A 15,039-nucleotide genomic window follows, 5' to 3' on the forward strand; every position below is an offset into this window, starting at 1 on the left:
CCAAAGAAATGTACCTCCTCCAGTCAAAATTCTGGTTTAAGCCTCATGAAAAATGAGTGCATTTTAACATTTTAGATATTAGGTGTGTGAAAAATTGAACGTTCTTTGTGTTCTGCCTCTTGCTCGTTCTGTATGTCCCATCCTAACAGTTTTTACTGAGCAGGGAAGCAGGGAGGGGTAGTTCAGTGTCCAAGCTGTGTGGGGGCTCCCTCTTAGGCTATTTTGGTGTTTTGCTGACCTGTACTAATGCCAGACTCATACATTTGCTATGTTATTTAGATCTGTTAAGAGATAAATTTATCTCTGCTCGTAGTTACTAAATTTAAAGGGGCTTATGTATAGCAACTCTGGGGAGTTGCTCAGATAAATAATCCTGAGAGATTGTTTGGCCTTGTGTAGATTTAAATGACCCATTACATCATGGTGATATGTTTTGTAATGAGTAGAACTGTGGTCCTGTACAAAAAAAAAAGGTGACCGTTCCTATTTGCTCTGTGCTGGCCAATGTCAGTACTGCAATGTACAATGCTGAGATATGTGGGGATACACTAAATAATTTTCTGTATTCTGTTCTGAACGTGTCAGTGTCAAACAACTCAAACAGGAGGCTGAATTAGGAAAATGAGACATGTGTGCTCTTGGTTGTGTTGACTTCAAAGTCTCTGCTTGGCATCAGTTGTGAACTTGAATCCAAGGCTTCATGCAAATACGTGTATCTTTGTCAGAGACAGAAATAAGGAGGCCAGATGAACTGTGCTGCCCTTGTCTTCCCTGGCTCTTGAGTTTTTGAAAAAGTCGTTTCTAAGAACAACCTGAATGTTGGGAGGAACATACAAGATTGTTTGCAAGTGTTTGGCCAGTAAGATTCTAGAACTGTATTTTAAAAATTTCCAAGGTTGGGGGTTTTTTGTGTTAAAAAGATCTAAAATCAGCACATTTCAACTGCTGGTATGCAATCTTTCAATCATGGTCAAGGATACCTGAGCAATTCCCTATATTCTTGTGCTTCTGCCTTCAACTGCTTGATTTCTTCTGCTGCATTCAAGGTGGGTGGAAGTCACAGAACATCCAGTTGTTCCAATAGCCCATTGAGCTGAGTGGGGAGATTTTATGATTTAAGAGGCCCTGGGGTCTTCAAGTAAACAGTATTCACTGTTTAAAATGTCAGTGTTTGTGAAACTCTCCTGGAGCTGTCTTCTTTAAACATGCTGTTCAAATTCCAAACTGAGGAAACAAAGAGCAATTCTAACAGATATCCCTGACAGAATTCTGTTTACGTTGCTCTAACAATGACACCATATATTTGTTTAAAGACAGAAGATATATACGTTCAAATGAAGGCAGAATTGGCCTAATCAGAATGTGGGTGGGAGGAAAGTGAATAACCTTAATCTGTGAATGAATGTAAATTTCTGTAGTGTGGTTTCTTTAGATTTGTTCTCAGACGTGTTGTCGTCATTGTTTACATCTCATCAGTTCCTGTTTTCTGAAAGCACTATTTTGCTTCACATTGCTGACATAAAAGAAGTCTTTGAAGATGGCCCTACTGTAAGAGAAACAACCTTGTGTCATAGTGGAAGTGCCAAGCTGGAATTGAAAAAATCAGAGTTTTGGTTGTGGGAGCACTGTGTGACCATTAGTAATTTTGCTAATGTCCCTCTGCATTTCAGCCTGCAGCTGTCAATGGGAATAGTGATAAAGGTGATGAAAAGCTGTTGGCTTACCCTGATGAAGTATATAGTATTTCCAGCATAGTTAAGCTCTAAGTATTAGCAGATGCTGTGTATGAAAAAACATTTTGCCAGGAAACCAAGTTTCAAACATTTTACTGTGCTTGACACTGATGTTGTCCTTAAGGTCTTATGCTGCACTTGCATGTTGATTTCACACTGACAGCATCTGAGCTCTGCAATATCGTTTCTGTAGCCATTCTAAAATCAACCATTACAAACAGCATTTGCAGAGGAGAGGAGAAGAATTCAGGTAGGTAAATTACTTACCTAAAATATTTGTGCAGTAGGTAGAGCTTTTAATGCAGTCTAAGGATTTGGACAGTGCCAAAACTTACCTTCTACAAGATAAAACAGCACAGCATAATTGCAAAACCATGGAGAGATGTATTTCTGGTGATGCTTCAGCAAATTATTTGCCAGCCTTCAGATGACAATGCACTGAAGTCTCAGTCTAGGTCATAAAGAAAGACACCAGAGTTGGCTGTCACATATTCTGTGTACTTTTGTCCCAGCAAGAGCTGGACTGGCTCAGGTAGGTCCTCTTAAAGTTGTAACCATTGAAATAAAGAGCTTCATCCTTTGTGACACTGACCTTCTTCAGTCATGGCCACTTCATTCACATGTTGTCATATAAACAAAGAATAAAACTTAATTCAGTTCTGAACCTGACAGTTGAGCCAGTTTTCAGTGCATCTCACTGTCCACTTGTCTAACCTTTATTAGTTCCTCTGTGAGGATCTTGAGGCACTGTTGAGCACCTCAGTAAGGTCAGGGTAAACAACAACAACTCCTCTCATCCATCAAGCCTGACATCTCATCCTAAAAGGCCATCAGGATATTTAGGCATCATTTTCCCCTAACAAATCTGCTCTATTTCTGATTATGTTCTTGCCCTCCGTGTGTTTGGAATAGGTTTCCAGAAGAACTTGCGCTATTGACTTCACAGGGACTGAGAGGAGGCTGAGTGCCTTGTAGTTCCCCAGATCCTCCTTCATGCCTTTTTTGAAGGTAGGGGTGAGATTTACTTTCTTCCAGGCCTTAGGAACATCTGGTCACCATGACTTTTCAGAGATAATCAAGAGTAGCCATGCAACATCAGCTGGCTGCTTCAGTACTTATTGGCACACTTTTAGGTTTTATGAACTTTGTTTAAATGTCCTATATCCAGCAAGCTTAAGTCTTACAGACTGCAACCAGAATCTGAAAGATCCCAAATCCACAAGCAGGTTAAGATTCAGTAGAGGGCTAGAACATTGGCTTTGCACATGTAATTACGAAATGAAGGAACGTTACTATTGTGATTTAGTTTATAAAAGGATATAATGTGACCTTTAAACATCTGCTTATAAAGAGAGGGTGTTAAGTGGGACTATAGGCCAGAGCACTTTGTTCTTAAAATGACATTTTTGGAACTTCCATTACGAGGACTGGCTGTTCCTTGTTTTGTGAGAGGCCCCTACAAGACTGTACTGACATGTGGAATTCCTCTCTCATTCTGCTGCCTCTGGGCTGCTGTCCTTCTGCCATATGGCCAGTCAGAAGGATTATTTGCTTATAGGTTTGACAATAACAGGAAAGCTATTCAAATGGTGAAAGTTTACTAGTGCTGTACAAATGTGTTTAGTCTTGGCTTAGCTTCCAACAGCTGAGGCAAGGAAGTTTATCAATCTCAATATAATTATTTACTGCTTATAATGGTGACTCTGATGGCCTAGTAGCTAATGCATTGCTGGGAAATATACTCCTCTACCATATGTAGTCTTTATATTAAAATTCTGTGCAGGAAAGAGCAGCATAAGCAGTCCTGTTGTTCCATCTTGTAACAGCATCAGCAGTCCCTCCACACCACAGGTCAGTGTGTATATATATATATATATATATATATATATATATAAACTACAATTTCTGGTACATGCACAAGGTACTTTGTCTAAATATCAACTTAGGTTGGGCACAACCTAAAATACTCCCTCGAGACACAGCCAATACTGTCACCAGATAAAATGGCATTTGAATCTGCTTGAGAAGGACATTTTGGTAATGAGCTCAGTCTCGACTCTGTTGGAGCCTGTCAGAAGTTTCCATTGACCTCTCTGAATGCAGGATTCACAAATACTTGCAAATCTTTAGTGAGGTCAGATTCTTTGCCCCTCATGCCGATGCACCCAGCAAAGGACTAATCCCGTGAGGACCTGAGCCCATCAAAGTGAGAGAAGTAAATACAATTGAATACTTAAATTCAGACCTTGTATCCCCTATCTTCTATGAAGTGCAGTCTTACATTGCACTTAATCTGGTCTAAGTGTGAGCTGCCCTATGTCCTGGTTGTGGTTTCATGCCTCCCTTTTGCTGCATCAATTGATTAGGTGGTGAGGCGGATCAGTTTATTGTTCTGACAGAAAAGTGCTCTCTGCTGCTCTTCTGGCCCTCTGTTACCACAGACCCACACTTTGCTGCCTCTGAAGAGGTGGGAATGGGGAGAGAGGAGACAGAGAGAGAAATCTGTGGGAGTGGAAGTGAGATTTGGGGCATCAGCCTGCAGTCCAGAGGAACTAATGTGAGACTAAGGATGATTGTATGAGTAAAACTCTAACTGGCCCATTCAGGTACCAAAAACATACTCAAACTTCTATTGACTGAGCAGAGTGAAGGAACTAAGTCAGCTAGGATCGTGTCAGTGAAAATACTCTAAATGTTGTCGCAGCAGATGTGTTTTGTCCTTTGTCCCCGTGTGTTTAAGGAGTAATGCAGCACCCATTTCTAGGTGCATCAAGCTGAGACAAGCCTGAGTGTATGTGCCATTTTCTTCAGGGAAAGTTTCATAGCTGTTTAAACACTGTTCTAACTGATCTTCTAAAACCTGTTACATCCTTTCAAAAACTTTTCACTGACCTTTGTTACTTAAATTTCAGATGGAGGAAGGAAGAATTGTAGCAGTTCATATTGATGTCGTTTGGTTGGAAAAAGGTGTAAAAAATAGTTAAAGGTACATTTAGTTTGTGGGGTTTTTTTGGGTTTCTTTTTCAGATGATACCAGCTTTCCAATCACTGGAATACCTCTGCATTTACTGTCTCCCAAGCCTTCCAAAGCTGAAGTAAAAAAGCATCTAGGGAAGAAAGGGGGCTGGGGAGTTTAACTGAAGTGTGTTCATTGGCAGAACACACCTGGTCTGCTCAGCACGTAGAGGGGGTAGATGTGGTCTGTAATTATAGCCCCCAAGGTACTGGCCAGGCCCATCTGTAGGTACGTGGCTGTTGTAATCTTGCAGCTCTGGGAGTCACGTCTGTTGAGAGCTGATGAGTAAAGTCATCTTGTAAAAAGCAAATTATTTAACCTAAAGTCACCTAAATAACTCAGTCTTACTGGGCAGTTCAATGTATAAATTCCTTCCGCTCCTGCATTTTCAGAAATTCTGGGGAACATGAAACATTAAAATTTAAGTAATCCCTTGCCCAGATCTAAACTCTGTGTTGCTCCCTAGTTTAACCCTTCAAGGGCCATGCAATGAGAGTCTTGAAATATTCCCCTAAATTACAATGCATGTGAGTATCACTAAGCCTGTTCTGATGCTAGGGCAGAGGTGACTTTGGGAAATCCAGTGCAGGTCTGTAAATTTTTTGTCAGTTCAGATGGATAGGTTTTCTTTCTTTGTGCTAAATTTGCTGGTTTTTTCTAAAACTCTCCCCAAATTTTCTTCTTTAGGATATAATGTTATCCTGTAGGCCATTCCTTTTTTTTTTTCACAGAATTCTTCAGTGTGTCTTGTTGCAACTGTGTATCCCTGAACAAAGCAACAGGGCTGCGAGGAGGTCAGCTCTCATTGTGATCTGTGCTGCTGCTTTTTGGGGCAGGCTTGGTCCAGGGGAATTCAACAGTCTTGGTAACAGGCTCCAAAATCAAATGAACTCGTGCAAGGCAAATTTACAGTGTGCCTTTTCTCCTTAAGAAAAAAATCTCACTGGCAAACAATCTGAAAGGACCCAACATCTCAATAAGACACGGTCCCTCCCCTCTGCTCCCTGTCCTGAAAGGGCTCATTGTTCCCAGGATTCAAGGTGGGCTCATTGACTTTCATGTTTCCATGGAACCAGCTTGTCTTTCTTCCTGAATTATATTTGCTGCTGATCTCCACAGCTTTTTCAGCAAATTAACACAGGTGATTTGTGAGTGACTTGGTTGGACTAAAGGCCAGCGAAGAACCTGCTTGATTAGCCAGATGAAGAAATCAAAGGTGTAAAAATAAAGTTCTGGGTCAGGCCTTGGTGGAAAGAGGGAGGGCAGCTAACATGAAATGCTGTTAACTCCTAGTTTCTATTACATGTAACACAGGAAGGTTGGTGTTGGATTTATGTGCTGGAAAGCTTAAATATGAGTAAATCAAGTAAAGGTCTGGTAAAACTTAGAATTTAAAATTGACAGCAGTAACTAGTATGGAGTTGCTTAGATGAAAAAGGAAGAGGTACTTTCATGGTAGTCCATGGTCCACACAATTAAAAGCTAGATGATTCTAATTTGGTCAGTAAAACCTATGCATGCATTTACTATTTTTCTCAATACCTATCAGCCTGCTGTCTAATAATACAACTGCATTTAACAATTCAGATGGAATAGTTTTTCTCCCAAAAATTTTGATTCAGTGAGGAATCACTGAATTTGAGGAATTTGATGAAATGGACCAATTCTGTTTACTTTCTGTACAGGAAGTTATAAACATTTTCATAAAATTAAGCCACTTTGCATCTAGTCCTGTTGTGGAAGTTTCACGCTTAGATATTCAAAGGAAGACTGGATGATTTCCAATCATCCAATTGTAGTTCAGACAGGAGTTCAACTGTGAGATGGTACAAGATGATTACAGAGTCACGGGGTGGTTGGGGCTGGAAGGGCCCTCAGGAGCTGCCCTAATCCAGCCCCCTGCTGCAGCAGGTTCACCCAGAGCTGGCTGCACACAGTCACGGTGTCCAGCTGGGGTTTGCACACCTCCAGAGAAGGAGACTCCAAACCTCTCTGGGCACTGTTCCAGTGCTCGTCACCCTCACACTGAAGAAGTTTTCCCTCCTATTCAGGGAGTGGGATTTGTGTTTCAGTTTGTGCCACTGTCCCTTGTCCTGCTCTGGGCACCACTGACAAGAGCCAGGTCCCATCCTCCTAACACCCACCCTCAGCACATTTATTGTCTTGTTTCCAGCCTGAACAGGCCCAGCTCCTTCCTCAGCCTTCCCTTCCATTAGACATGCTGCAGTTCCTCATCATCCTCTTCACAGCCCTCCATTGGACCTTCTCCAAGAGTTCCTTGTCTGTCTTGATCCGTGGAGCCCAGGACTGGATGTGGCACTGTCCATGTGGCCTCAGCAATGCAGAGTAGATCAGAGAACCAGGACTGGCAAATACGACCCTGACTTAGGCTGGGAGGTTCTGGCTTAGGACAGGCTGGGCTGGCATAGCCAGCTTTGAGCCAGGGGTTCACAGGTACTTTGTCTGGGTGCAGGGATGGGGTGGCAGGATTTGAAGACAAGACTCCAGCACAAGCCTGTTAAACCATTCTGCTGGGCAAGGAGGTGTAGCATCATTGCAAATGAGTCTGCTCAAATCTGGCTGTGCTGTGCAGTTCCAGCTCAGGGCTTGGCCTGTCAGGGTGAACGAGGCAGGTGCATTTGGCACTAGGTAGAATAGTGATTTTTCATCAGTGTTACACATATTTTCTGTTGATTCTGAGAGTCCGTGATTTGCTGAGTGTGCTCTCATCTCATTGAGGCTCAGGGTGCTCAGCATTTTGTAGGGCAGGTCCCTGGTGGGCCCAGTGCCAATAAGAACAGTTCCTTTCTCTGCCTGGCATTTCCTTGTGAGTGATAGCACTTGGAAATATCTGAGTCTGTTATTTTAAGAACATCTGTTGTTTTGTGTCACAAACCATGGTATTTTTCAACAGGAGCCTGTGTAAAAGTTAGAATCCAGTTTACCAATTAAGGAAAAAATGGAGTAGTCTTTTCTTAATACAGTACAATTTGAACTAAATTAAACAAGTGAAAATACAATAAGACAGGCTGTACAAAAACACGTAGGAGAAATTAATACCCGGTATAGAGAAGAATTATTTGTTCTTCCCGTAGACTTTTTACTTATATTTGCCATGCATGTGGCCAAAAAAATAAAAAGAAACTGCTTAAGTTGGCAAAGTCCTTGAAAAAAGTTGTTTGAAATAGCGTGGGTGTTTTTTTCTCAGGAGGGACAGCTGTGCATAGCTAGCATGTTGCTCAATGAGACCGTAAATTTTAGCACTAATCTTCGTTTCATGAATTGTTGGGTTTGCTGTTCTGAGTGATAATGTTCAAGGTTGGATATTAAATTACTAAGAAATTTCTAGTAGTGTGTTCTCTACATTGCATGCACAGCAGTTTTTAATCTCCTGGGTAGGTGCTGAATATGTAGTGTAGGTCATCCCTTATCACACTACGCCTGACAGCTAAGAAATAAATGAACCCATAGCAAAATTTAGGATGTTTTGAAAGCTTCAAATAAGTTATTTGATGGTGTGGTTTCAAATGTGTCCATTCTGAGCAGTAATTCTTTTTTTTTTTTTTTTTTTTCCCCTTTAATAAAACTTTGAATATGATGGCAGCTGGTTCTTAAATGAAAAACTTTACCCTCTGAGCTCTCCATGTCTGAGCAATTTGAACTTCAGTGGAGTCAGTCCTGAGGGACTGCTTGGGAGGATTTATACAAGCAGGTCATAAGATGTTGATTTCAGTGAAATGTTGTGATTTTTATCTCCGTTCTATCCGTTTCTCTGTTTAGGTGACACCTGTCCATTATTATCTCTGGTGGGTTTCAGGGAGGACAGAACAAGGTAATGCCTTAAGCAGAATGGATGTACTCTTACAGGATGACTTTATTATTTTACAAACTAACTTCTGTAAATGTACCTGCTTGGACTTCCAGAATTAAATAACTGTTTAGCCTTGTCCATTTTATTATATTAATTGGTTAAGGCTTAATTTTAGCTACTTTTACTTCCTGAGTTGCTTTTTGTCATCTCCCAAATGAGAAGTCTGGTCAGTATGGCTTTAGGTTGGACAGTGGGAGAAGGGGATTAAAGGGTTAAAACTTTTAACAAGTCACCATTTCAAACAGATGCTTGCAAGGGCACACACACCTATTGATAAAGATCTATGCCTTTGGCATAAAAGAGTTCTGAAGATTATATTAAGTAGGCATTTCTGTTCTAAATTGCATCAGACTCCACAATCTAATTTTGTAGTTCGTTTTAGTCTTTCTGATGACAGATTTTCCTTTGCATGGTTTAATAAAGACTGAAAAAAATATTTCCTGAAATTTCATGTCAGGTTGTGTGGCAAACTGGACATCTGAAAGTTGATGTTGCTTATGCTAATTATATGCCTTTTCCTATCTGTAAAACAGTCTGAAAACAAAGGCCATATAAAATAATATTTGAAACAAAAAGTCTAAAAATGTTTTACTAACAGAGAGGAAAAAAAAAGGAAATTAAAAGATTAAATTAATGTTTGCATTATTTTCAGCTTGAGGAGTTGTGATAATGATGTCTCCAAAGACATATTTCAGGTTTTTTAGCTGTTGCTAAGAATAGTTTCCTTTTGTCTCAGTTTTTCCTTCCCTTATCCAGTACTGAGACATTTAGTTCTATGTTTTCTCATATATCATTCTAAAGTTCATACTCTGCTTAGTAGCCTAGAAACACAGTTAAAAAATAAAATAGGATATTTGTAAATAAAATTACCCATTTATTCTGCCAGTTCTATGCTTTGTCCTTTTTTGGTTTCCTGGGAGAAATGTTTGCAGCACACTTTGTCTCAGATTTAATCAGTACCTTTTCTCAGCAAACATGCTCTTATCCTGTCAAAATACTGCATCAAGCTATACCTCCTCTGATCTGTTTAATCTAGATAAATGTTATAGAGGCTTTTTGTCTTTTCCTACTCCAGACAGGTAAGATTATCCGTAATGGAGATTGTACATTTTGTCTTGGCAAAAGTTTGCAAGATCCACGGTTGATGAATAGACATCCGCTCTGCTCAGAAGTGTTACTTGAAATTAAATAGGCCTAACAGCAAATTAAATACGTGACTACACAGTGGAACTACTTGAATTTCCTTTGCCATTTTATAGTTGTTTAACTCAGTTTATATTTTCTCGCTTCTCCTTTATCAGTGTCACTAGGGAGAGAAGTTATCACGAGAAGCCAGGGTCTTCTCCAACCTTTAGAACACAGCCTTTTTTGGTTTCTCGAGTTGCTGTCTGATTTACACATGGTTCAGCTGTGCAGTGAGTGTGCAGTGTGCTCTGCAGTGAGTGTGCAGTGTTCTTGCTGGGCTGACTGCAGGGCAATCCTAAAGCAAAGCAGCTGTGCCCTGCAGGGAAGGGCTTGAAGGGGTTCTTTTACCATGAAAGGACAGGGTGCTTGAAAGCCTCAGTGAAATGAGAAGGGCAGCCCAGAAAATCAATCTGAACCAAGAGCTGTAATAGTAAATACTACTATTTTTATTATATATTTATTTATATTACTAATATTTCCTGTTGGGCATGTCGTGTGCTGTATCTGAGTGTGATGGAATTATTCTGTGGCAATAAAGCTGCAGGTTGATTTTGCATCTTGGATTCATCACATAACCCAAACCCTCAAGAGTCCTGAGTGATCATCTAAAACTGGACTGTGGTGCTGTGTTTGTTCTGCACGTATGTCCAAGGTTTAGAGACAGATCCAGGAATCTCTTCCAGGGGCTGTGCCACTGCTCTACAGAGCAGCAGTGCAGAAAAGCGCACTTCCATTGTCTCTCTGCATCTCTCAAAGCAACCCAGCCATTCTCAGCTGGAGAATGGGAGCAAGCAGACTTGGCTGTAGCTGTTTACATGGGATGGGCAGAATTTGGAAAGGGTTTTATTTCTGTTGTCTAAAAGTCTTGAATTCCCATCCTTGTGTCCTCCAACCCCTTGTTATTCTACTCTGCCTGATCTGAAGCTGTTCTGTCTCTTGCACCTCTTCACCCCTACCATTTATATCTGCATTTTGGGATGTTACTCGCTTTTGTTCACTTCCAACTGATGGACAGATGTTTTATTTGCTCCCATGGGTTTGAAAAAGCGACTTTCATTGGGAATACTGCTGGGGGTAAAGCTTGAAAGGCCCCAAAGAATCTCTTGGTGTAGATGAATGCTGGGAAATAACTTTTTTTCTGTAGAAGACCTGCCTGGTCTCTGCCTGCCTTTTTTTTCTCCCCATCAGCAGCCAGAGCCTTCAGGCTTTTGGGTTTACATGCTGCTGAAACCCCAGCTCCTGGGGCTTGCTGCAGAACGTGAAAGGTGTGCCCAGACCTCCCTCTCCAATGTCAAAAACATCCCTTTTATTTTATCCTGAAAAGACTCATTTTTTCTTTTTTCCTAACCTTTGTTCCTTGTGGAATGAAAAAAATGTATGAAATGTAGTATTTCCAGTAGATAAAATTTTTGCCCTCCCTGTCTCTTCCTAGAGATAGTTTGTTTGAAAAATGCTTTGCAGGACCACCGCTGTGTTTGTAGAGAATGTTAAGATAAATGTGTTTATAGATAAGCTGTGTTTAGAAACACATGGTTATTTTCATCAGTATGATAGGAGGGCTCATCAAAGTCACTTCACTCTCTACAGCCATAGCTAGAAAAGGGAATTACCTTAATAAATCCATGGTTAATTATGTAAGCCTGCCTGCATGATGATATAGTGTCTCAAATGCATACTCCTGGCTTTTTAACATAATTTACTTTTATGATTTTCCACCTATTGCTTATTCTTTGTGATTTTGGTATTTTTATAATGTTGGAAAATTCTTAATTGCCGACTGATTTATCCTCTGTTAGGGACTAAATGGGAAGCCTTTGGACTTCAAAGGGCATTTAGACTGCATTTGCTGCTTGGATGGGCCTTTTATGCAACTTTTCTTTTGCAGAGTTGTAGGGCTATAGACAAACAACATGTCTGAATTTTACTCTTACTGCTTTTAATTTGTTTGCCTTGTTGAAAGTGCACACAAATGTACATACAATTTTAAGGATGTACTATATGCATAATTCATTATTTTTCATTTTAACGTAGAGGAACTGATTTATCACTGACATTTATGCTAGCACAAGATGTTTGTAAATGGTACTGACATCCTGCTGGTATTCTACATTTATTATAAAGGATAAATGATCAATCAAGAGTGCAAAGTTGTTAACAGTCGGGAATAGACAGTTGTATGCTCCAGGGACATGTTGTGACTTGATAAGTCCCACTCCCTGAAGATAGAAATAGTGCACTGGAAATAGCATGGGGGATAGAGGAACAGCTCCAAAGATGTTTCCTTTAAAAAAAACCACATTTTTTTCTTAATTAGGTTTACTACTATGGTGTCCAAAAATTAGTTAACAACAAGGACCCATTGTGCAAGGACCAACTCAAACATAGTAGCAGACATCTTCTTCCCCTAAAGGAGAGCAATTTCTCTGCGATTCTACTCTTTGAAGTATTTTGTGGGTGGAGCACAAAGTGCCTCCCTGGTTTCTTTTGTGATTTAATTAAGCAAGAACACGCTATGTGCGTGTTACTTTCCAGAGCTGAAGTAGTAAATCTTTCCTAGAGGACTTAAAACACAGTGGGATGTCTCACTGTGCTATTTGCAGTGGCTTTCCTCTGTTCTTGCTTCAGTCAATGACAAAACCTCCAGGGAAATTAGTGAGGATGCATCCACATACAAGCCAGCTCTTAATTTCAGGATCACACAGTGCAAGGGAATAGAATGTCTACAGAGATAAGGGTTAAAGAGTTAATCATGTTGGCACTCTAACAGGTAGTGTTCTGACAGTTCCAGGACATGACTGCATATGTTTTTATTTAGATACTCTATAATTATATAGACTTTCAGCCTTTTGGCCCTTCTGTACCGTGTGATGAAGATTGTCTGTTTAAAAAATGGGATGAAAGCTTAGGTGAGAGCAAAAGAGTTGCTGAATTATCTGTCCCACCCCAAAAGGAAGGAGTGACCTGGATGCAGATATTGTAAGTGAGCTGGAAAAGATGGGTAAACTTTATACCTGTGGGCTGTAATACTTTTGTTGCTCATGAGAGGGGTTCTTGGCAGATTCCACCCTGGCTGGAGCTGACATGTGCCATTGATTTTGGAAATAAATCTATTTATAGATATATATAAATATATATTAATAAATATATTAATAATCTGAAGAGACAAATACTGCATCTTTAACCATTAGTTTGGGATACAGGTGTAGTTTTTGTGTAAAATGGAGATACCCAGCCCATCTGTGTATAAATTCCATTATTAATGACAAGGTCCAGCAGCAATAATCTCTTGCTACAGAAACATTTTCAATCCATTCTTTTCTAAAATTTTCCAATTTATTTGCCCATTTCCACCATTGCTACTTTAGCTTCCTCATGATAAAAATGATGTTTTTAACCTTTCTGCAGTCCTTTTGAAAACATGCTCTCAGCTCTTGCCTCTGGCTTCATTTTCCTATCTGAAGTCATTGTCTTCAGATGAGATTTTAAGTATTCCGCAGCTGATCCTTTGAAACAGAGCAGAAGTTTTGATACAAAATTAAGCTCCAGCTTTTGCATCTGGGTTCTGCTTCCCAGAGATCTCCCACTAAAGTTCTTTGTTAGATGGTTGACTCCTACCTACAATTTTCAGATTTGCAGGCAAATCCTTCCAGGTCGTGTACATTTATTCTGTTGCCTTGTATGCCGCTGTAGAGGAGCTGGAATGAACATTTTGGGACACCTCTTATGGCATCACAGCTGTCAGGTCTCTTTACTCTCTTTGGCTCCAGTCCAGAGCAAGCTGAAGTCAATGGAAAGGTTTGAATGCCACTGCTTCTGCATGAATCAACTGTGCATAAATTCTTGGTTAGAGGTATACCAGAAGCGTGAGAGGAAAATTCTCCTCACAATGACTCTTGGTTTTGAATGTCTTTTAATAATCGTTTCTCACTTGTATCAATACCTCTCAAATAGAGTGGGTTTTTCTACATTGAAATCATGGTAGTGATTCCTATGTAAGCCTGAAATAACTCAGTTAAAATCAGGATGTGTGTTACTCAGTTGATATTAAGTCTCAGAGTATGTATTTGTGTAACAGTGCTGCTATTTTGGTTTTTGTTTTCAAGATCTTGGTCTGCTTCCATGTAATGAAATGAAAATGGTTGTATTAATTTCTCTTATGATGGTGGAGCTTACCACTATCACTAATAACCTAATTTTTTTAAACTCTAATTTTTTTCAAGAGCATATTCATCAATCCGAAATGTGGAGCAGTAGGAAAAAAAAAATCTCTTCCCTGAATCCATGAGTGAACAAGCATGACAGGCTCATGTTGACATGGTCAGGTGACCATCTGTAAATGTTTGAGTGACCTTGAATTCATATATTTGAATGGGAAAATGTACAACCATTTCAGAAGAGAACACTGCTGTCTAGAATCTTATATGCAGCCTTTGGGGTTGTGTTCACAAATATTATGCACATGGCTGTGATTTAAATAGTCATGGAGTGTCTGATGTCAGCTACTTCCCCTAAATAAAATACTCAGGGTATGCACACCTGGTTTGGAGCCAACTGGCTTTGCTTTGCTTCCTTTCCAAAAGCCTCCATTCACAAGTGAGCAAAATGACTCCTCATGCTGTGAGAAGGAAACCTAGAAGTGCTCGGTGACCACAATTTTACACAAAAGAGGGGCCTACTTTTAATTTGCCAAAAAGTCTGCAAAGTGCTCCCATGGGATTTCTTTTTATACTCAGTGCCTCTTAGAATTGCTTGAAGGTTGTTATGACTATTTTACAGCAAGAGATAACACTCCTTTCTGGATAGGGAGGTATGGGAGGTTGGACTTAAGGTTTTTTGTTAATATCTGTTCATTCTAAAACAACAGGTGTTCAATTTAGCAAAACAGTGTAAACATCAGCATGTACAGAGGTTTTTATTTACCTTCAGCAGAACACTGATCAAGTGATGTCAGATTAGTTACTTCCTTTTGAGAAGCTGATTCAAAGAAGCTCAAAAGTCGAGGAGCTTGCATGAATTGTCTTTCATTTTTCACGTTCTTCACAGTCAGGAAATTTTGAAGGCTTTCAAAATATTTCCTGTGCATGCTTTTAGTAAGGAAATGTTTGTCTCCAGTCTGAACTTGTTTTGGCATTTAATTTGATCACCTTGATATGAGAAGCGTAAATGTTTGTTCCTTCCAGAATTTCAAAGCCTGGGGACTGTACCTGAGCATGCTGGACAGTGAAAGTTTCCTT

At 40.0% G+C, this 15,039-nt stretch overlaps 1 protein-coding gene across 1 annotated transcript in view; it reads left to right on the plus strand.

The window, feature by feature from the left end:
* The window catches only part of COL4A6 (collagen type IV alpha 6 chain), a 97,528-nt gene that overhangs the window by 16,286 nt on the left and 66,203 nt on the right, over positions 1–15,039 (plus strand). The gene's annotated exons all lie outside the window — the stretch shown is intronic.

This window comes from Hirundo rustica, chromosome 21 (genome assembly GCF_015227805.2).
Source record: "Hirundo rustica isolate bHirRus1 chromosome 21, bHirRus1.pri.v3, whole genome shotgun sequence".
Classification (NCBI taxonomy): domain Eukaryota; kingdom Metazoa; phylum Chordata; class Aves; order Passeriformes; family Hirundinidae; genus Hirundo; species Hirundo rustica.